We start from the raw sequence: 23080 nt of genomic DNA on the forward strand, positions 1-23080 counted from the left end.
CCAAAGCCTTTAAGCAAACAAATCAAATTTCTAACGGGTCATATTGATAATACTTAACCACTAATCGGTTAAGGTTAATAGCCCGACCAAGCGGTATTTTATATACCGTACCCCAAACCCGTATAGGGAAATAAGTTAAAAGTATTTACCTTTGCAAGTATAATTCACAAACAGCTAACGCAGGTAGCTTTTACCGGGTCTCCTATTCTGGAACGAAGGTTTATAATAACCTATTAGAATCCTAACGGGTCTTTTAATTTAGCCTTAGCTTAGACCGGTTAGTTTTAACGAGAGATACTGTTCAAACGCACGATTAAGCGAGGACCGGAATAAAATGTGATTTAGACCCGACAAGTTTGAAGACTTGTTTAATATGGGTAATCCAATCACATTCTGGATTTTGAGATAAAAATGACAAGGTTTGACCCGTTTCGGCTAATTTATGCAAACTAGTTACATAAACCGAACCGAACGCGTAAATGGCGTAACGGGTAACCGTAAGAGTCCTACACAGGTTTCCTAAGTTAATATGCTCTAAAGAGGTTGTGATATCTGTAGGATACCTTCCATTATGCCCATAACGAGTTTAAACCCAATATACGCCCCGTAGGGGTATTTTGGTCATGTTAAAGATTATAAAAGAGATTTCCGGGTTATACAGGAAAATCTGAGTTTTCTGACCAGGTTATAAAGTTCAAAATACTTTATTTATTATATGAAACCAGTAGCAATTGGATTCGGGTCAAAATACCATGTAGAACTCATTTTAGGTTCGAAAAGGGTATATTTGGTATTCACCAAATCAAGGTCGTAACCGTGGGTTATGAGCAGGTTAAAAATAATTAAAAATCTTTAAAAATCTCAAAATATTATATTACATCAGTGTGTAAAAGGTTTGATGTCTAAATTTGGGTTTAGATAGGCTTTATGCTAAATGGGCCGTTTAATTACTAAAGTTTTCTTAATTGCGCTATTTAGCATAACTCCTATTCTAGACCTCGGATTGACATGAAATTTTAGGGACATGTTTAAAATTCAGTAACTAAAGTTATTGTTCTTTCACATATCCAAGATTCTCGTTTTAAAGTCCAAAGGGCATTATGGTCAACTTTAAGCATATAACGGAAATGTGCAAACGACTCGGACAAACAACGAACCAGCCACAGAGGGTTATACCATCATGTAACCTGGTCCTAAGAGAGTCCTAAGGAATATATAAATTATACCAAATCGGGTCAGAACTGAAGTCAAAGCAAAAGTCAAAGTTTTGCGACTTTCGGTTCCGAACCGGGTCAAAACAGTAAATGGCCGGATCAAACAAGCTTAGACCAATTATAATACTTATTATCAAGTTATATGAGTGATAAAACAGGTTACATGCCATCTACATTGTTAATTATGCATTAAATCGAAAATTAGCATTCTGTTGACTTTTTCTAAGCAACTTTGACCCGACATTTGGACTAGTTAGAATGGGAATCAGAGGGTGCCCTTTTAAGGGTTTAATGCCCACATAATTACCAACATATAACTACCTTTGATTCGACTAATCACTGGACCATTTGTGATTAATCGTTAAGTCAACCGTTAATTACGACAGATTGACTTTTATGCTAAAACTAAGCAAAAACTTAACTAAGAAAGGTTAAGGGTGCTTACCAAAGTCCTATGCACGACTAGGGATGACTTGGTTCTGCTTTGGAGCTCCAGAAGTCTTCACAAATGCAGATTGAAGTTGTGAACACAATCTTGCACATGAAGGCCTTATATAGTGCTTATAAGTCACTAGATTGTTGACAACCAATGCTACAACTGATCATTGATCATCAACAAGTGTCCCTAAGGGCTCTAAAGCAAGTAGGGGGTGCCCATGCTGCATCATTTATGGTTCTAAGTCGGTTTGAATGAAAAAGGCAGACATGAAGCAAAGTTTTCGGATCAGACAAGCCCTCGCGCTACGCGAAGCCCCCCCAGGGACCGTCGTGTCGCGCAGTGCCCCTTCTGATCAAATCTTCAACTTTTGATTTTAAGCTTTGGTCCTTGCCCTTTCACAACATTGTTTTGATCTTATTTCTTGAATTTTGAACCTTCCAAGTTGACTTATAAGGGCTTTAAGATATATACCCACTTCGTTAAGTCCTCGGTTAACTGTATTGTCACCCGAAAGTCATGAACTTCATCGTTGACGCTTTCAACCCCTCGTATACGAATTTGATCATAACTTTCTCATACGATAACAAAACCTTACGAAATTTTGTCATGTATTCTAGTGAGCATAATTTACCGTTACAAAGCCTCGGGTTTGCTAAAAGGTCACTCGGGTTTGTAATCTCTCACTTTCTTCCACATTTCGTTCCATATGATCCATGATTCATTCGTTTGAAGGTACGAGCATCATGTAGGGTTACTGTAAAGTATATTTATCCCTTGTTGACATTTTGAACCCTTGAATTCGCATACTTTCTATGTTTGTCAACTTTAGTCCCTCTGAAGTATTTATTACCACGTGCAAACTTATGACACGTGTCATTACTTTATAGGACGCGAAATTTCGAGGTGTTACATAAACATGCTAAAACATGTTTAGTTAAGTTAGAAAACAGGTTTTGGTATCAAAACAAGCGGTTTTGATACCTAAAGTAGTTTGGTTACAAAATACGCGAGAATACGCATTTTGGCCGAAACTACGACTCGTCACTGAGCCTAGATAACGTGGTAATCAGCAGGTATAGTCACTAGGGACTATAACTATCGTGATTACGCTCACGTTATGAAGTTCAAATGAACTTCGCGTTGACCATAAACTGGTCAATGCAGAAAGTTAAACGCAGTTTGACTTTTAGGGTAAAAACGAATGAAAAGAACGAAATAATACTTACAAAAGGTCCCCGCAAGATTTGATCCGATTTACTCTTAGGTATGAAGCATAAACTTCAACTTAGAGAGAAGAAATCAGATTCAAATGTGCTTTGGGAGTGAAATGGGGGTGGATATTTATAGGAAATCTAGAACTGTTAGGATCGTTTATCGGAAAACGAGCTTCGATCTAGGTCGTACACCTCAAGCCCACTGATTTGGATACCACAGGAGCCTTCAAACAAGCCCATAGATTCATAAAAACCATGTGCATAAGTGTGTAATAGCTGGAACAAGCTGGAAACCAATTCTGCTGATCTGGTGCTGCCTTACGGACCATATGGTCTCCTTCTTACAGATCGTATGTGGTCTGCAGACCAGCAACTTTCAAAAGTTGACAGTTTTAGTCCCTGAAACCCCAAACTTGCTATTTGATGCATTTTTTACACGTTTAAGCCCCATTAACCCCATTTCAAAGCTCTAAAATGAAGTTAAATTATAGGGAACTTAAAATGTGCTAAAAAATATCTCGGATGTCAGCTCGTTTGGTCGTATGATTGCGTTGTTCGGTTAATTACGACGGAAGTCGTAACGAACGCAAAAAATGATCCAAATCAATCGACGAATGGATTTTTCTTTTGCCAAACATTAAAATAAAATATTTTAATGCTTACATAAATTTTTGGATGTCCGGATATATTCAGAACGAAAGATACGCGCGAAAATGCAAACTTGTGCACTTTTTGACGCTTTTAGTCCCTATTGATCAATAAAGTTTGTTTTAGCATACCGAACCCCTCAAAGCCTATTTCTAAGCTATGTAAAGGATATTTAGGGTATGTTTAACTTTTGATCAAGTTCCGGAATGTTCGTTTTGTAATAGAAATGATAGATCTAGGTCACGGATAGTCTGAAAAAGTCATTTCACACGAAATAGCCATTTCGTGTGGAAGTACATTTCGTGCGGAATTACATTTCGTGCGGAATTACATTTGGTGCGGAATTACATTTCGTGTGGAATTACATTTCGTGCGGAATTACATTTTTGAAAAAGAAATTTTGTCTCGGACTCCTTTCAACCTCTTAAACATTGCCTTTGTAATACATTTTCACATCTTGTTGACCACTTGGATTATTCATCCTCGCAATCTTTTGTTGTTCAAGATCTTGACCCTCAATCTTCTCGATGAACTGAGAAATCGTCAAACCATCATATTCTCCGCTGTTGTTTAGAATCATCAAATATGTACCCCACTCTATCTGAGGTAAGGCGTCAGCTAACTTGTCGACCCATTCCTCTCGATCTTTGGTTATGCTTAGCATTGACATAGATCGTACTAAGTGACAATATCTCTCAATTAATTTCTTTGTATCTTCTCCTAGCAAACTGGTGAAAAGATCAATTCTTTCTTAAGCAGTGCCTTTTTACTCTTAATCATCTTTTGACAATAAGTGACAATGTCACAAATTTTGACAAAGTCAAAATTGAAGATTGTGATGAAAAAACTAATGATGAAAATGAGAAAAAGAAAATATTTTTGAAATTAAAAGAAAAATTTCAAGAAACTGTTCCGCAATCAACTGAAAAGGGTGAATGCTCTATGCAAAAACCCTTGAAGAAGAAAGTAGAACAGAAACAAAAAGTTAAAAATTCAGAAAATGTTCATAACAAGAATAAAAGCTCATCAGTTCAATCATCCAATCAAGATAAAAAACCACAAAAAGTGAAAAATCAAAACTCACAAAAAGTTGGTAATATGTGGTGCATGTTTGACCACAGTGCTTCAAAGATAAATCCAGCATTTAGGAGGAGTGATGATTACCACAAAGCCAGACAATGTTATGATCTGAGCGTTTGGTGTGAAAGTGGTGAATGGTACGATACAGAGTGTGCTACACTTGTGGAGTTCAAGGACACATTGCTGTTAACTGCCAGAATCAGTGGTTTGAGATGAGGAGATGCTATAACTGCCAAATCAAAGGACATATTGCAAGAGATTGCCCAATGAGATCAAATGAAAGATCGAGGGCTGCATCTCAGAAAAGGGTGATGGAATCAGTCAAAGTCAAAGAAAAGCCCAAGGAACTGAAAGTTCCTGAACAGAAGGTGAAAGAACAGAAAGTGAAGCTTTCACAAGGGCAGAAAGACAGACTGAGGAAGAAAAGAAAGAAAGCAAGAGAGTATCTTGAAAGGATTTTGTCCTCGGGTACAACGGTTAATTTAAATAAAAGTTCTGATGAATCGCTTTGCTCAACAAAAAATTAGTGTCGTATAATGAATCCATCAGATACAAATCTGAGGACAAAAGGTAGGGTAAAGGTAAAATTTGTTGATCAAACAGTTCCAATAAAGGTCGGCGATGAATCTGTTATGTTAAAAACAAAGGAGCCACCTTCTGGTAAAGAATTTGTTTCTTCAGACGTAAAGGGGTCACATTTTGGCGATGAATCTGACTTGTCAAAGTCAGATGAGTCACGTTCTGGCAATGAATCTGACTCGTCAAAGTCAGAAGAGCCACCTGTTGATCAAAAAGGAGAAAATTCAGTTCCGCCAATGGATGATATCAACTTTCCACCATTGCGAACTGAAAATTTTAAACAAAAAGATGGTAAAGTGAAAATTTCGAATCAGTTTTATTCTGAAAAGAAAGAATTTGATGTCGAAAAGGCTTTCAATGGCAAAGTAAAAAATATTTTTGGAAAGATGGTTGAGGGAAAGGTTAAAGGGGTTAAAGAATTTTATGAAACAAAAAGGAATGTTCAAACCCCGAGTGAAAATAACTCAAATACACCCAAGGCTGGTCAGGCTTGGGTGCCTGCATTCTTTGCTTAAAACCCTGACTTGCCGGAACTCCCAGGTTGGTAATTGGGGAGTAGGAATCGACATCTTTCTTGGGAAATTCACAGGTTGGTAACTGTGATATTTCGACTTACAAGTGGTTAATCAAGGACATTAAGTTGTACTTGATTTAACTATCTTTCAAGTGGTATGATTGTTGGAAATTGTTTTTATGATAAACCTACAAGTGGTTGAAAACAATGTGATGAATTAAACCCCATGTTTGTGAAATGGCAAACAAAACTAATTTTCCAGAAAAACCATTTTGATTAAAACAAACTTAAGTGTTTTGAAATCATAATGGGAAAATAGTTTGTTGTCAGGGGGAGTTCTGACTATTTAAGCTAAGTGGATGGCGAATTGAGGCAATTCTCATCAGTTTGTCATTTTGTTTGTATAGTTTACTGCTTTATTTTTCAAATTTTCCCAGAAAATCAAAATTTGAAATATAATTTTGATTTTAGGGGGAGAAAAATTTTAAAAAAATTAGAAAATTTGAAAAATTCATAAACATTGGAAAATTCAAAACGAGTTTTGTTGAGACAAGAGGAAATGATAGTAAATCAGTGGACTATCACAGCATGCTAAAGAAATGAAATGTCAAATGTGATAAACGATCTCACTAAAGATGTGACGATGGGCTCAGCTAGACTAGTAGATTTGCGATAACGATACAAACTTAAATGAAAAAGCCTAGTTCAAGTGGGAAACATGATTGAAAGCATAGTACATAGTTTTGTCCTTCTTGATTGTGTGCCTGCTCAGTAATCGCTGAATGCCAAAAGGCATAAAAACTGGTTAAGTTTGTGAGCTTTCACAACTTTGCTGAAAATGACGCTGTGATTGTGCATTTCTTTTTGCAAAGATTTAAACTTGTTTTATTTCTTTATTTTGTTTAAGCATTGGACATCCTCTGCGTATACGTGAGTATCGACCTAGATGTTATTGCCTAAACGTTCTGCTTTATTTTCTTTGGTGTTTCGTTTAAGCTTTGGATCACCTCTGCGTATACGGAAGTATCGAACTGGTGGTTAAAGCCTAAACAATTTCAACTTGTTTTTATTTTCTTATTTTGTTTAAACATTGGACTTTCTCTGCGTATACGGAAGTATCGACCTGATTGTTAATGTTTGTTAGTGCAGTGATGTCTATCGCCTGCGTCAATCAGAACCGTAGCTGAAACTGTAGTAAAATAGGCTTTATATTATAATTTGTAAGAAATAGGCAAGGTGGCAAACTTGTAAATAAGAGGGAATCTCTTATAACCTTGTGCCTATAAATAGGAGCCTTAGGTTAAGAGTTGAGAACTTTTGCCACATTAGAGCTTGGAGAAGCTAGGTGCTTAGAGAGAGAAACTAGAGAGAGAAAGTGGCAAAACGTGATTCACGGAGCTTGTATTTGTTACATCATCAATAGAATCACGTCATTCGTACGATCTCGTCTGTTCGGTCACGCACGTTCACGGATTCCGCACGTCGAACGTGTCGTTACGCAATCGAATCGGAGCGAAACCGGACCTAACAAGTGGTATCAGAGCAGGTGCTCGGTTGCGAAGATCAAACGCACAGATTCGTACTGGATTTCATCAGAAACAGATTCGAATTTCATTCAGATTTGTCAATTTTCTTCATTTTTACTTGTTCTTCACGTTATTAACTGAATTTTGACAATTTGAACAGGTTTTCACGGTTGAAAATTGCTGATTTTCGGATATGTTGTGCGAAAGTGATTGATCTACAAGCCTACAAATTTTCAGATCTTAATTCGAAGCCGTTTGAGAGAAATCTTGGATTTTCTGTTCGAAAAAAATTGGGATATGATGACTGTTGCTGCATTTGTTCATGTTGAATGCCAACCGATCGGTTAGCCTAACCGATCGGCTAGGCTACTCGATCCAAAGCATAACATTCATTAAAAAAAAAAAAAAAGTTGACTTGTTGACCTAATCGAACGGCTAGCACCTCCTGTTCGATCGAATAGAAACCTCTGACATTCATTAAAAACGTTGACTTGTTGACCTAGCCGAACGGCTAGGACTCACCGTCTTTGTCAACCAATCGAACAGCAAAAAGGTTGACTTATTGACCTAGTCGATCGGTTAGCTGCCTCGATCGAATAGGAATCCATTCACCGCCTTTAACATCCAATCGAATAGCAGTCTCATCTGACATTCATTAAAAACGTTGACTTGTTGACCTAGCCGAACGGCTAGGATTCACCGTCTTTTTCACCAATCGAACAGGAGATAGTAAAGCTAACCGATAAGTAGCATGTTCCTTCTTCTGACACACCTTTAAATGAGTTGAATTGTCAACTCTGACCTTTCGGTTAGCAAATACTTTCACAACACATCATATTTTAAATCAATAAAGTCAACAATCTCTGAAATCGTTCATTAGGGAAGGTCATAAGAATCAATTAAATGATAAACAGTTGTCGGCCACTTTGATGTTTTGAAAAAATAAAAACAAATCTTTGATAGAACCGACCCACTATTTCCAAAGGTCCAATCGTTGAATTTCTTTTGCCACTCACATGTGATGATAATCATTGAAATAATCTGAACTAGCCGCCCGCTATCTTAGATAACAATTTTGGTCAAATCATACGTTTCTAGAGCTTAAAATTGACAGTCAAGCGGTTAAGTTTTGTCGCTTAGTGTAAATTGATAAAATTTTGTCGTGTAGCGATAAGTTGTGAAGAGTTTTTGTTCGGTTAGTATAATCGATCGGCTAGGAAGTTTCATCTATCGAGTAGGCCAGTCGTTCGGTTAGGCTACTCGAACGGCTAGCAAGGAGTTAACCGTTCGAACAGAAAAGTCCCACTCGAACAGGATTTTGGATCGAGTAGACCACTCGATCGGCCGACCAAACCGATCGAACAGCAAATTGTCCCAACCGATCGGCTAGCAAGTGCCAACCGATCGGCTAGGAAGTGACTTGAATCGAACACGCCGCTCGATCGAACACGCCGCTCGATCGAACACGCCGCTCGATCGAATAGCAGACATATTTTTCTAACCGATCGGTTAGCAGCAATTCCATTCGATCGGCTAGTATCACCCCATTCGATCGACTAGCATCTCTAATCGATCAAGTTAGTCACTCAATCGGCTAGCAAGTATTTCCATTCGATCGAATAGCACACATCTCTCATTCATTTGAGTTGCACATATCTTGTTCGATCGGCTCATTCGATCAAAGAGCATAAATACTTGTCATTTCACATTTTCATCAAGAGTTATTTCACAAGTTTAAACTGATCGATTGTTTGTGTGTTTGCAGGTGAATCAAGGGATTTTTACAAGGGGCAAATTACAAGAAGTTGAAATTGTGTGAACTTTGAGTGAAAAACATTTTTTTATCAAATCACAATTATCCAAAATTTGGCAAAAATGTTTGATGAACAAGAAAACATTAAACTTGAAAGAGCAAACAATTGGTATTGTGGTAGTTATTTTACGTCAAAAGAGGTCGTGATTGAAAGATTTAAATATTTTTTGCGTAGGAAATATGAGAAATTTAATGATCTGGAAAAGCGATATAATGATTTACTTGATGGTCTGGGAATGTATTATGTAACGATATCAGACGCTGAACTGAAATCTAAGTTTGAAGATGCATTACCTTTAGAGTGGGATGAATTTGTATGTAAGGTGAAAAAGGATTCTAGGTTCTCAAAATTTAGTTCAAGAGAGTTCATTAGAGAGCTTAGAACACAGAATTGTGAAATTGAAAAGAAAAAGAAAGAGTTGATAGTGAAGTTAGAAAAGAACTTAGAAAATATAGATTTGAATGTGATTGATGAAATAAAAGAACGAATTGATGAGTGTCTTGCAGCAAAATGGAATATGAGATACGATATTAAGAGGGGTTGTTATATTGATAAAGATTCGAATCCTCTTGATTTTGTTAAACTTTTTTGTGCAGGTACATATGAAAAGATGATTGAAGAAGGTTTGAAATGCGAAAAATCAGAAACAGACAGTGTCAAACTTCTGAAGGATGTAGAGAGCTTGACATTGGAAAACAATACTCTGAAAAACGAGAAGAAAGCTGATGACGAACATATTCAGAGTTTACGTTCAAGCTGTGAAAAATTGAGATCTGATAATGACAAACTCTTAAAGAGTCTTGAGAGTTTGTTATTGGAAAACAACAATTTTAAAAAATTGGAAAATGATTTCAAAAGTCAAATGAAGATTTTACAAGATGAGAGAGATATTTTTGGGAAGAATAATTTGGAAAAACAAAGCGAAATAAACTCTCATCTTGCTAAAATTATTCGACTTGAGCATGAAGTTGTAGATGCTCAAAAGAAAATTGCTGAGTTTGAAAAAGATTTTGAAAGCAAAAGAAAATCTTCAGAATCTGAAGATTTCTGGATTAAACTGGAAAACAAAAATTTAAAAGAGAGTGAAACAAGATTTCAAGAACAGTTAAAAGTCTTGGAAAATGAAAAATCTGTTCTTGAAAATCTTAAAATTGAAAATGAAAAATCAATCAAGTCTTATCTTGAAAGAATATCACAGCTTGAAAATGAAGCTGAGAATTCAAGGATCAAGATTGATGAACTTGAAACGAAATTGAAAGGTTTTGTGACTTCATCAGATAGGTTGAATTTTCCCTGTCCAAAACCGATCAATTCTGTTCCAATAAGTGACAATGTCACAAATTTTGACAAAGTCAAAATTGAAGATTGTGATGACAAATCTGATGATGAAAAAGAAAAGGAAGAAAAACGAAAAACATTTTTGAAATTAAATGAAATGTTTAAAAATACCGTTTTACATTCTACTGAGAAAGGTGAATGCTCAACGCAAAAACCTGTAAAGAAGAGTGTGGAACAGAAACAAGTAAATAAAAATTTGAAAAATCCTAAAAAAGAAAATAAAAGCTCATCAGATCAATCATCCAATCATTTTCAAAAACCACAAAAAGTTAAAAATGAAAACTCACAAAATGTTGGTCATAAGTGGTGCAGGTTTGACCACAGTGCTTCAAAGCCAAATCCAACATTGAGAAGGAGTGCAGATTACCATAATGCCAGACAGTGTTATGATCTGAGCATTTGGAGTGAAGGTGATATATGGTATGATAACAGAGTGTGTTACTCTTGTGGAGTTAGAGGTCATATTGCTGTTAACTGCCAGAATTGGAGTTATGAAACGCGAAGATGCTTTAACTGCCAAATTCAAGGACACATTGCCAGAGATTGCCCAAGGAGATCAATGGGAAGATCGAGGGCTGAATCTCAAAATAAGGCAAAGAAACCAATCAAAGTCAAGCCCAAAGGACAGAAAGTTCAAGAACCAAAAGTTCAAGAACAGAAAGTTCAGGAAACGAAAGTAAAACTTTCTCAGGGGCAAAAAGACAGACTGCGTAAGAAGAGGAAGAAGGCCAGAGAATATCTGGAAAGGATTTTGTCCTCAGGTTCTTCAGTTGGTAAGAATAAAAGTACTGATGAATCGCTTCAATCGACTGCAAAGTCAAACAAGTCGAGTTCATCAGTTACAAATTTGAGGACAACAGAGAAAAAGGAGAAAAAGAAACGTGTCGGCGATGAATCTGACAGATCAAAGTCAGACAAGCCACACTCAGGCAATGATTCTGGTTCGTCAAAACCAGAAGAGCCAAGTTTTGAGGTAAAATTGTCAAAATCACCCAAGACTGGTCAGGCTTGGGTGAATCTGTTTAAATGAAAAACCCTGACTTGCCGGAGTTCCCAGGTTGGTAAGCGTGGAACATGAATCGGCACATTTCTTGAGAAATTTCACTATGGTGATTTTTCGTCTTTCAAAAGATAAATCAGGGACATTAAGTTGTACTTGATTCATCTTTTCTATAAGTGATAACTTGAAAAACAATGTGATGAAACCCCGAGTTTATGAAATGTCACACAAAACTAATTTTCCGGAAAAACCATATTGATTAAAACAAACTTAAGTGTTTTGAAATCAAAATGGGAAAATAGTTTGTTGTGAGGGGGAGTTCTGATTGTTTATGCCAAATGAATGGCGAATTGAAGTGATTCGATATCAGTTTGTCATTTTATTTGTACAGTTTTCAAATTTTCCAGAAAATCAAAATTGAAACATATTTTGATTTTAGGGGGAGAAAATCAAAATTAGAAAATTTGAAAATACCAAAAACATTGAAAAAGCAAAAATGAGTTTTGTTGATAAAAGAGGAAATGATAGTACATCAGTGGACTATCACAGCATGCTAAAGAAATGTAATGTCAAATGTGATAAACGGTCTCACTAATGATGTGACGATAGGTTTTCGTACATTTAGTAGATTTATTCGGGATATAAACATAAAATTTCAAACTTGCGAAATTTGTGGGGAACACTACTTGGATATATAGGTAACCCCTGAAATCTCGTTTGAAAGGTCTCGTATTCTGATATACTAGGTGTTAATACTCTATGATGTCTGGGGTATTATTCCGGGACTTCTGCTGAACGGTAGTTCTGACCTAGTCCCTGGATAATGCTTTGCAGTAAATGCTTGAAACATAGCATTCTAGCCCTCAGTGATTAGACAATAAAATTGATAATCATCTGTTGTAGCTAAAAAGATCCTCTAAAGGGGACACACTGCTAAGTCGAAGCTGATATCTCTCTGCTGAACGGAAGTTCTGACCTGAGATCCCTCAGTTCTCGCATTTAACCCCTAAATTATGTACAGACATCATTGTAGTATTCTTGCCTGTAAGACTGAATATTGAGATTCTGGATACGGGAGTATATTCAAGAGGTGGGACACATGAATTGAGCTAAGTTCCTAAAACATCTAAATCGTATCCTGAATAGATTGAAAATTGTGTGAAAATTTAAGAGGACAACTATATCGTCAATCGAGGTGAATCGTTTAAAACTTAAAATGATTAAAGCTTAACGGTGCTAGTGATTTGTCTCAAGAACTGATATGATCCTCTTACACAAACTCACAAAAATATTAGTTGTGTATATTTGTTTACTGCATTTCTTTCAAAAACAAAAAAAACCCAAAAAGATTTTCGGAGTGTTTTAGCATAAATTTTGAAAAGTCAAAAAGATTTTCGACAACTGATTTTGAAGAGCTGATATTCAAAATTCGAGTGCTAATCATGATGAACAGGATTGGGATAATATGTGGAAAAACTTTGAATGTCATATACAAATGTTTTGAAAGATTGTGTGGATTAGTTAATCAAGGTCACTTAGTTGAATTTGATGTAACTAATATGTTTGTTGAAAATGATATCTACCGGTAAGTTTACGGGAATTAATTGGTTATAAATTTGTGAAACTTATTGTGAGGTAGAGGATATGCAGGTTAACCAGGTTTCAAATCCTGAGATTAAAGCCAGGAATTGATCCTGAACTTGTGAAACGATGAAAGCCAGACTACGATCCCGACAGCTGAGTCTAAGGGGGAGTCTGGAGACGAGCTCAACGCAAACGAAAGCGTAGATTCAAAGAGCCAGGTATCGTTCCTGGAAGAGCTTGTAATCGGAAAGCAGGTGTCGATCCCAAAAGCACGGAAGCTTGACGAAAGGGGGAGCCTGAAGAAAGAGAGTCTAAGCGAGAGGGGGAGCAACGGAAGCTCAAAAACAGATCCACGAGGATTTTGTTCGAAAAGGAGGGAGTCTATGGTTGCTGATACCGTCAAACCTTCAAAGAAGACTCAGAGAGAGAGAGAAAGACCAATCGCTACGAGTTTGACTACAGATTGACTGCGGCAATATCCAAGGGGGAGTCTGTTAGTGCAGTGATGTCTATCGCCTGCGTCAATCAGAACCGTAGCTGAAACTGTAGTAAAATAGGCTTTATATTATAATTTGTAAGAAATAGGCAAGGTGGCAAACTTGTAAATAAGAGGGAATCTCTTATAACCTTGTGCCTATAAATAGGAGCCTTAGGTTAAGAGTTGAGAACTTTTGCCACATTAGAGCTTGGAGAAGCTAGGTGCTTAGAGAGAGAAACTAGAGAGAGAAAGTGGCAAAACGTGATTCACGGAGCTTGTATTTGTTACATCATCAATAGAATCACGTCATTCGTACGATCTCGTCTGTTCGGTCACGCACGTTCACGGATTCCGCACGTCGAACGTGTCGTTACGCAATCGAATCGGAGCGAAACCGGACCTAACAATGTTTAAACTTTCTGCATTGTTTTCGCACAAATCACAGTTGATGAAAGTTTAAAGGCATTACTTGAGTTAGTGTATTGCATGATGAGGGGATATGCTGAGATCGTGGGGTCCATAAGAATTTAGTGCGAAATTAATATACCTTAACGTATCGGTAAGCTTTTTCGAAAGTTTTTAGATTGAGCTTAAGAGGACAAATATATCGTCAATCAACGTGAATCGTTTAGAACTTAATATGTTTAAAGCTTAACGGTGCTAGTGATTTGTCTAAAAATCTGATATGATCCTCTTACGCAAACTCACAACAAATATTGTCTGTAAATATTTCTTTACTGTTTTTTTTTCATTAAAATCAAAAATCCAGAAAGAATGTGTTTTAGCAGAAATTTTGAAAAATCTAAAAAGATTTTCGACAACTGATGTTGGAGAGCTGATATTCAAAGTTCAAGTACTAAACAGGAAGAATAGAGGTTTGGGAAAGTTTGTTGAAATGAGAAAGGTTTTTGAAATGACTAAATGGCTCATTAATTTGAAACCAATTTAATCATTTTAAATTTAAGTGGTAAGCATAAAGTCAAGTCTTACTGTTGGTTAGAGTATATGCAGGTATGCAGCTAGTGACTGAGATCCCAGCTTGTCGAAAGGGGGAGTTTGTAGACGTAAAAGCCAGGTTCCTGATCTTGTTGCTACGGAGAGCTAGGAGATGGTCCTGAATCTGTGAAAGCTGCTAATGCTGAGAAGATAGAGAGTGCTATATCATATTACGATCCCGGAACAACTTAAGGGGGAGTCTGTTAGCAAAGGGGAGTTTGAAGAGTGAAAGAGCTAGATTCAGATTCTGAAGAATAGTTTTGACGTACTAAAGTCTCGTACTGAAGACTTCGTCAACATCCAAGGGGGAGACTGTTAGTGCATATGTCCGTTGACTTCGCCTTGTATCGAGTCTTGTAATAGAAATGATAGATCTAGGTCACGGATAGGCTGAAAAAGTCATTTCACACGAAATAGCCATTTCGTGTGGAATAACATTTCGTACGGAATTACATTTCGTGCGGAATTACATTTCGTGCGGAATTACATTTCGTGTGGAATTACATTTTGTGCGGAATTACATTTCGTGCGGAATTACATTTCGTGCGGAATTACATTTCGTGCGGAATTACATTTCGTGCAAAATTACAATTTCGTGCGGAATTAGGTGGCCTATATATATGTGTGATCAGTTTCTCATTTGGTACGGAATTAGTCACATAGCCACGAAGTGCTGCCGAATTCCTGCCGTGTAATCAAGTTGTTTTATGAATGAGAAAGCTGTGTTAAAGTGATATCTCTGTTTTCTACTCAATTCTCTCTGATTCAACACTATTTGTTTGTTTTCGCCACTCAAACAATGGTGTATTGACTTTAATTGACTCACTTGATCCTCAAATCGATCCTACAGTTTCTATAAAAATTGGTATAGTTTCGCAGTTTGACACAAATAGTCCCTGCGATCGAACAAACTTGATTTCAACACACCAAACCATCCAAAACTTATTTCTAAGTTATGTGGAGGTTATTTAAGGTATGTTAAGCCTATTTCACTATTCTGGAGTGTTTGTCGTGTTATACTGACTGCGTTTACGCACCAGTTTGCGTATAACCTTCCAAAAAGCGATTTAAAGCTTCAAATTGGAATTGAATTAAATTGTAAAATCACCAAACACAAATACACACATAATAACACCAAAACACATATAATAACACCAAAGCACATTGTTTTATTGATAAACAACATTGTTTCACATTATACAACGATTATAGAACACAGTTGTCACACCTTTATCTATTGTGTCTGATAGAGATAGCCGTTTTATTTCTCATTTTTGGACTAGTTTCCAAAAAGCAATGGGAACCAAGTTAAATCTAAGCACAGCTTATCATCCTCAAATGGATGGACAAAGTGAAAGGACAATTCAGACAATGGAAGATATGCTTAGAGCTTGTGTAATTGATTTCGGAGGAAATTGGGACGATCACCTACCAATAATCGAATTTTTCTATAATAACAACTATCATACCAGTATCAATGCTGCACCATTTGAAACTCTTTATGGAAGAAAGTGCCAAACTCAAGTCTGTTGGGCAGAAATTGGAGAAAAGCAATTGTCTGGACCAAAGATAGTACAGGAGACAACAGAAAAAATTATCCAAGTCAAGGAAAGACTAAAAGCAGCATGCGATCAACAAAAGAGTTATGCTGATAACAGGCGAAAACCGTTGGAATTTCAAGTAGGAGATAAGATGTTATTAAAAGTTTCCCATGGAAAGGAGTAGTCAGATTCATCAAGAGGGGAAAGCTAAGCCCCATGTTGTTAGACCTTTTGAGATTATTAAAAGAATAGGACCAGTAGCTTACCAGCTACAACTACCAGAGGAAATGGCAGGAATACATGATGTGTTTCATGTATGTGATCTCAAGAAGTGCTTAGCAGATGAATCATTAGTAGTACCTCTTAAGGACATAGAGGTGAATGAGAAACTTAAGTTTGTAGAAAGACCCCTACAAATCGAAGACAGAAAGATCAAGAATCTCAAACACAAGAGATTAGTTCTAGTTAAAGAAAAATGGAATTCGAAGAGAGGACCATAATACACTTGGGAGCTCGAATCAGAGATGCAGAGGAAATATCCGCACCTATTCCAGTAGACCTCGAGTACGAGTTCTAAAACAAGGTGGGGAGGATATAACAACCCTCCCAAAATTCTTAAGACACCCCTACATGTCCTAAAATAAACCCGTATACGAAAAATGGAACCGAAATACCTTTATTTTACAAAAATTTAATACAAACAAATATATACGGCCGCTCGCGGGGCACGACACAGACAAGATAGTCTGTCACGGGCCGCGACCCCCTTGACACCAGGTCGCACCCTAGCCCGCCACGTGGCGTGACACCTGGCAAAGCTAGCCATTGATTCGCCAAGGCTAGGCCCTAGGTAGCCTAGCTCGCGGGCTGCGAAGGCCCTGTCTTCATCTCTCGCGGGGCGCGAGGAAGCCCCTGATCAGCCTTATAAATTGAGAAGTTCGACATTTAGTTTTCCTCGTTCAAAATTTCTCAAATCTCTAAATTCTCTGAATAGCTAAAGTAATTCCTGGGTATAATACCCACTAAAAAGTGAAGCTCTGCCTTGTTGTAAGTATTATAACCCCCAGTTACGTATTAGTTACTCTGCTCGATTGATCTAGAGCTCCGTATCGCATGTCTAGGCTCTGCCCGACTCAGTCGTTGGAGTTCTGTCTCGGGGGGAGGGTATAGCTAATGTAAATTGTGTTATTATACTAACGCGTGTGCATTGTTTAAATTAATAGATTATAACCTGGAAGTCACAAGGAAATACCTAAATTAGCAATGTGAGTAATTCCTCTTTTTGTAAACTGTTTTTACAAAACCTCAAATGTTTTAAATTATAATTCATAGTGATTGAGTATTTGTAAATCTACAAATATCGTCGGTATGTTAGGGTTTTGTATACATAACTTGTTACTGCACTGTGTGCAATAACATTTCCACAAGTCAGGATTGACAGTACCGTGGGTGGTAATTAAAGTAGATGTAAACAAATGTAATTGTGGGTTGCCCTCAATGTTGTAAAATGATAAAACTTGTTTTGATTAAACTGGGATTCACTCGCCAGTATTTCTTGCTGATAAAATGTTTTTAAACGCGTTTCAGGTAACAAAATGTGAAAGCCAATTAGAAGCCAGCTGGAGAGCACTGAAGGCTTGGAAAAGTGGCTATAAAAGTTACCTCAATAAAGAAGAAGTTTTATTTAAATAAATTAGGGTTTATCCCTGAAAACATGTTTGTAATGGAAACTTGGGTTTTTCCCATATACTTATTAATTATAAAAGTGTGGTGTTTTACTCTGATAAACTACTTCCTAACTACGGTCCTGATGAAATTTCCGCTGCCAAATTAATAATAAACACCGATACCACCAGCTCTGCGAGCTCGCGGCTGCCCGCCTCCCGAGGCAGGGGTTGGGGGGGTTGCGACAATATCAAACTATGTTTTGGTAGTATATCAAAATATACTTTGGTTTATGATTTGGTAGTATATCAAACTATACTTTGGTTTAGGTCATCAATAAAGGATAATACACAAAAAACACTTAGTAAACACATATATGCCATACTTTTGAGAAAAAATTGATTACACATATGAATCACTCCAACATTTGAAAAACGTAAAAGAGGGGGGCTATGTACTCAGTTGGGGTTGCATATAGGTCTTGTTCAAATGATAAAATTAAGCTAAAAGTATCAAGAGTTCAAGTGTTGAAGTGGTTCCTAGTGTATTGGATAACTACATGTTAGTGTCGAATCTTAAAAACGAGAGATCAAATAGAATGAAGTCTTATAAACCAAATGAGTGTTGGAACTCATATGATATGGCTTAATAAACTTAACATATTGATTTGGAATGGATCCTAAGTGCTTTTGACCCATTTTGACTCGTTATGGTAGTTTACGCTACTTTAACATGTCATTTGCGTAAACGCATGTTCAGATGGTTAAACATGTCCTATGATAAGTCTTAAATGCTCAAACATGTTTGAAAATGTTACAACATCAGTTTATATGTCAAAAATTTGGTTACATGTGTTTAAAATAGATTTATGCGCAAAAGGCATTTTGGTCATTTTTAAAAACATAGTAACGACTTATCACGTAACTAACCAAACGACGTCACCATAAGGTATAACCTCAGTAGGTTATTGCCTATACAACTATGGTCACATACATGTGTTTGGTGGGATCCTAAGATCGACCAAACGGGTCGGATTCGAAAGTCAAAGTGGTGCTCAAAACCGCTCGACTTACAACCCTAAATAAGCACTAAACTAAAAGTGATGAGTTAGACATGTCACAAGCCTCACACCCTGCCGCAGAGGACGGGCGTGAACTAATGGATCTAGGCACTAGTCAATGATGATAGACATTGACGTTAGGGCACCAACTCACTCCAGTCAGTGGTTGATATGGTAACAGGTCTAGTGGATAACATGGGGTAGCCCCCACTGCTTATGGTTTGGGAAACAAGGAACAGATTAACTACTGATTTTCAAATGAACTTATGGTTTTTGGAACAACTTTAAAATCGACAAACAACTGAGAACTCACTCAACTTTGTTGTTGACTCGTTGTTACATGCCTTGCAGGTCGTTAGAGGTTTAGCTGGAGCTTGTAGGGGAGCAGGAGTCATTGTGGGACAGTGACCATTGTGTGCCATGTTAAACTTTGTGAACATTTAAACTTATACTTTGGTTTTTAAACTTTATGCTTCCGCTGGTAACTTGAATTTGATTAACTTGTTTTGAACACCAATTATATTGTGTGGTTGGACTTTTATTTATTTAATTACATTGTTCAATATGATTGGTGGCTGGATCCTGGTCAGTCACACCTCCTGCGGTGATACTCCGCTTGTGGATTTTGGGGGTGTGACAGATTGGTATCAGAGCCATTGGTTATAGCAAACTTGGTTTTAAAAAGGGAAAAGCTTTTTTGACAAAACCAAACTATAACCTGTACAGTGCTCAACGATCCACAACGATGCTTTGCTCCACGTGCAAGACTCGACACTATAGGTGATATGGTTGATGTTTGTATTGCCTACTTATTAGTTTACATAGTGCATTGTTCATGGTATGCTTAGTTAGCATAACAACTGTTGTTTGAAACCTTGTGTGCTTGCTCTCTTCTGCCATCCCATACTTATGCATTTTCGTGACACTTCTCTCACTTATGTTCCCTTTGATATGAAGATCATGAGTGGACGTTTGAACTTGACCCAAGCCCAGCTGACGACTCTAATCAATGAACGAGTTGCTGAGAAACTCGCAGCAGCCCCTGCAGGAGGTATAACCTGCCATTCCGACCTATCACAGGATGTTTAGATCCTACTCTCGCGAACCAACACTTGTGCTTAACCTTGTCTTTTCTTTCTCGCGCAACAGGTCAACATGCTCAGCCTCCCGTGTGTACGCTCAAGACCTTTATGGACTGTCGACCTAGTACCTTTAGTGGTACAGAAGGAGCGGTAGGTCTTCTCCACTGGTTCGAGAAGATCGAATCCGTTTTCGAGATGTGTGAATGCCCTGAAGCTCGTAGGGTGAAATTTGCTACTGGAACACTCGAAGGTCCTGCGTTAACTTGGTGGAACGCACAGGTTCAAATTCTAGGGTTAGCAGCTGCTAATGCCACCCCATGGAACGACTTCAAAGATCTGATCATGGAGGAGTACTGTCATCGCGACGACATTCACAAGCTAGAGGTAGAGTTTTACAATCTGAAGATGACGGGGTCTGAAATCGAAGCGTATACGAAAAGATTGAACGAATTGGCTATTTGTGCCCTACTATGGTGGATCCTCCTATCAAACGTATCGAGCTGTACCTCAAGGGTCTAGTGCCAGAGATTCAGAGCCATGTGATTGCGGCTAACCTTGGTACCATCCAGCAAGTCATTCGACTATCCGATCACCTCACTGATCAGGCAGTTGAGCAGAACAAGCTGCCTAAGCGTATTACTGCTACTACCACTTCTTATGCTCCTAGCGACAACAAGCGCAAGTGGGATGGAAATTCGAGCAAAGGTTCTACTTCCGTTCAGTCTCAGTCTTAGCAGCGAAGGACTGACGACTTCAAGAGCCCTGGCCAGCACTCCTCAGGTAATCAGAGTCAAGGTCAGAGTGGATACAAGGGAAATCACCCCAAATGCAATCGTTGTGGCTTTCACCACAACGGACCGTGCACTAAAGGAAACTGTCAGAGATGTAACAAACATGGTCATGCGGCCAAGGATTGCAGGAGCCTCTATCCTGCGAATCAGCGACGACAGCAACAGCAGCAGACTCCATAGAACCAGCAGCAACAGAGGGGTAATAACAAGGGATGCTTTCAGTGTGGTGCTGAAGGCCACTTCAAGAGAGACTGTCCCCAGCTGAACCAGAATCAGAACAACAACAACAACCAGGGAAATGGAAACAATGGGGGTAACAATGACGGCAATGGTGCCAGGGGACGTGCTTTCGTGATTGGTCAGGGTGATGCGAGGAATGATCCCAACGTTATGATGGGTAAGTTCCTACTGGATAACTTCTTTGTTTCTGTTTTATTTGATTCGGGTGCCGATACTAGTTACGTGTCCTTAAAAGTTAGTCAGATGCTTAAGCGTATCCCAACACTTTTGAACACCAAGCATGTCGTAGAACTAGCGAATGGTAAAAGTCTCGAGGCCACACACATAGTTAAGGGTTGTAATCTCGTCCTAGCTGGTCAGACCTTCTCTATCGACCTTATCCCATCGTTCTTGGTAGCTTCGACGTCGTCATTGGAATGGACTGGTTATCTCAACATCAAGCGGAAATTCTTTGCAAGGAGAAGATCGTCTGTATTCCTCGTTCTGGTGAAGAACCTCTTGTGATTCGTGGTGATAAGAGTGGCGCGGTAGTGGGTATCATCTCTTTTCTTAAGGCCCAGAAGTGTTTACGAAAGGGCCACACAACCATTCTAGCCCTTGTTACTAACACCTCAACGAAAGAGAAGAACATAGAAGACATTCCTATTGTTCGCGATTTTCCTGAGGTATTTCCTGAGGAATTACCTGGTCTTCCGCCTCATCGTCAGGTCGAGTTTCAAATCGAGCTAGTTCCTGGAGCAGCACCAATAGCTCATGCACCTTATCGATTAGCTCCATCAGAACTAGAAGAATTGTCCACACAACTACAAGAGCTCTTGGATAAGGGTTTTATTCGTCCTAGCTCTTCCCCCTGGGGAGCTCGAGTCTTGTTTGTGAAGAAGAAGGATGGTACCTTCCGGATGTGTATCGATTATCGTGAACTCAACAAGGTGACGGTGAAGAATCGTTATCCTCTCCCGCGTATTGATGACCTATTCGACCAGTTGCAAGGGTCGAGCTTCTACTTAAATATTGACCTAAGATCGGGCTATCATCAGCTAAGAGTCCGAGATGAGGACATCTCCAAGACAGCATTCAGAACTCGTTACGGGCACTACGAGTTTCTAGGTATGCCTTTCGGATTGAAAAACGCACCGGCGGTCTTCATGGATCTCATGAACCGAGTGTGCAAATCTTACCTGGATAAGTTCGTTATTGTTTTCATTGACGACATCCTGATCTATTCTAAGAGTCAGGAGGAACACGAGCATCATCTGCGACTTATTTTGGAACTTCTTCGAGCAGAGCAGCTTTATGCTAAGTTTTTGAAATGTGACTTTTGGCTTCGTGAAGTACATTTCCTAGGCCACGTGGTAGACGGGATAGGATTCATGTGGATCTATCCAAGGTTGACTCGATTAAGAACTGGCCTGCTGATATGCGTAAAATGCAACATATAAATTATATCAAATGTGGCATAAAACTAACCCTTTTCTAGTACTAATGTTGGAAAAAGTGTGTTTTTGTCTTCCTTTTGCATTTTTAGGATTAAATGAGCTCAAATTAACAAAAGAAGCAAAAAGACAGCAAAATCTAACATAAATACAAGAAAAGGAACAAAAGTGGAATGCCCGACCCCTCAACAGCGTCTTCCCAAGCAAAACCAAGGACACAGAAGACTGAACACGCCCCGTGCTCAGCGAGCACGGGGCCATGCCCAAGAAGTAGTAGAAAAGACAAACCTTTAGAAGCTTCTATTGCCCACTACGGGGCCGTGCCCAATGGACACGGGGGCGTGGTCAGACTCCTGCAGGCGCATTTATTGTAATTGCGAATTACAATTAATGAGGAGAGAGACAAGGATGGACACGGGGCCGTGCCCAGCTGCCACGGGGCCGTGCCCGAGCTTCTGTTCAGCCTATAAATAGGAGTGCTTGGAGACATTTCAACTCATCCCTTGGCACACCACCTCTCTCACACTTCACCCACCACCCACCACCACCATAACACCATCATCCACCACCATCATCCATTATCCATCATAGAGTGTGTGAGTCGTCTCGGGATCCAAGATTGATCGTAAGAGTTCTTGACAATCAAAGGCCATGTTTGCCTAAGTCTCTTACATCACTTGCTGAAGACAAGTGTTTAGTGTAATACTTTTTATTTTTAATATTTTGCACTTTTTAATTGGTTTTGTATTAATGACTTTAATTACTAGTTTCTTATGTTGAAGGTGATTCTTCCTTATCGGTTGTCCGTGGTGTCTTGGCATTATTTTACTGTCTATATAAAATA

The sequence above is a fragment of the Helianthus annuus genome, chromosome 14, assembly GCF_002127325.2.
Source record: "Helianthus annuus cultivar XRQ/B chromosome 14, HanXRQr2.0-SUNRISE, whole genome shotgun sequence".
Taxonomy (NCBI): domain Eukaryota; kingdom Viridiplantae; phylum Streptophyta; class Magnoliopsida; order Asterales; family Asteraceae; genus Helianthus; species Helianthus annuus.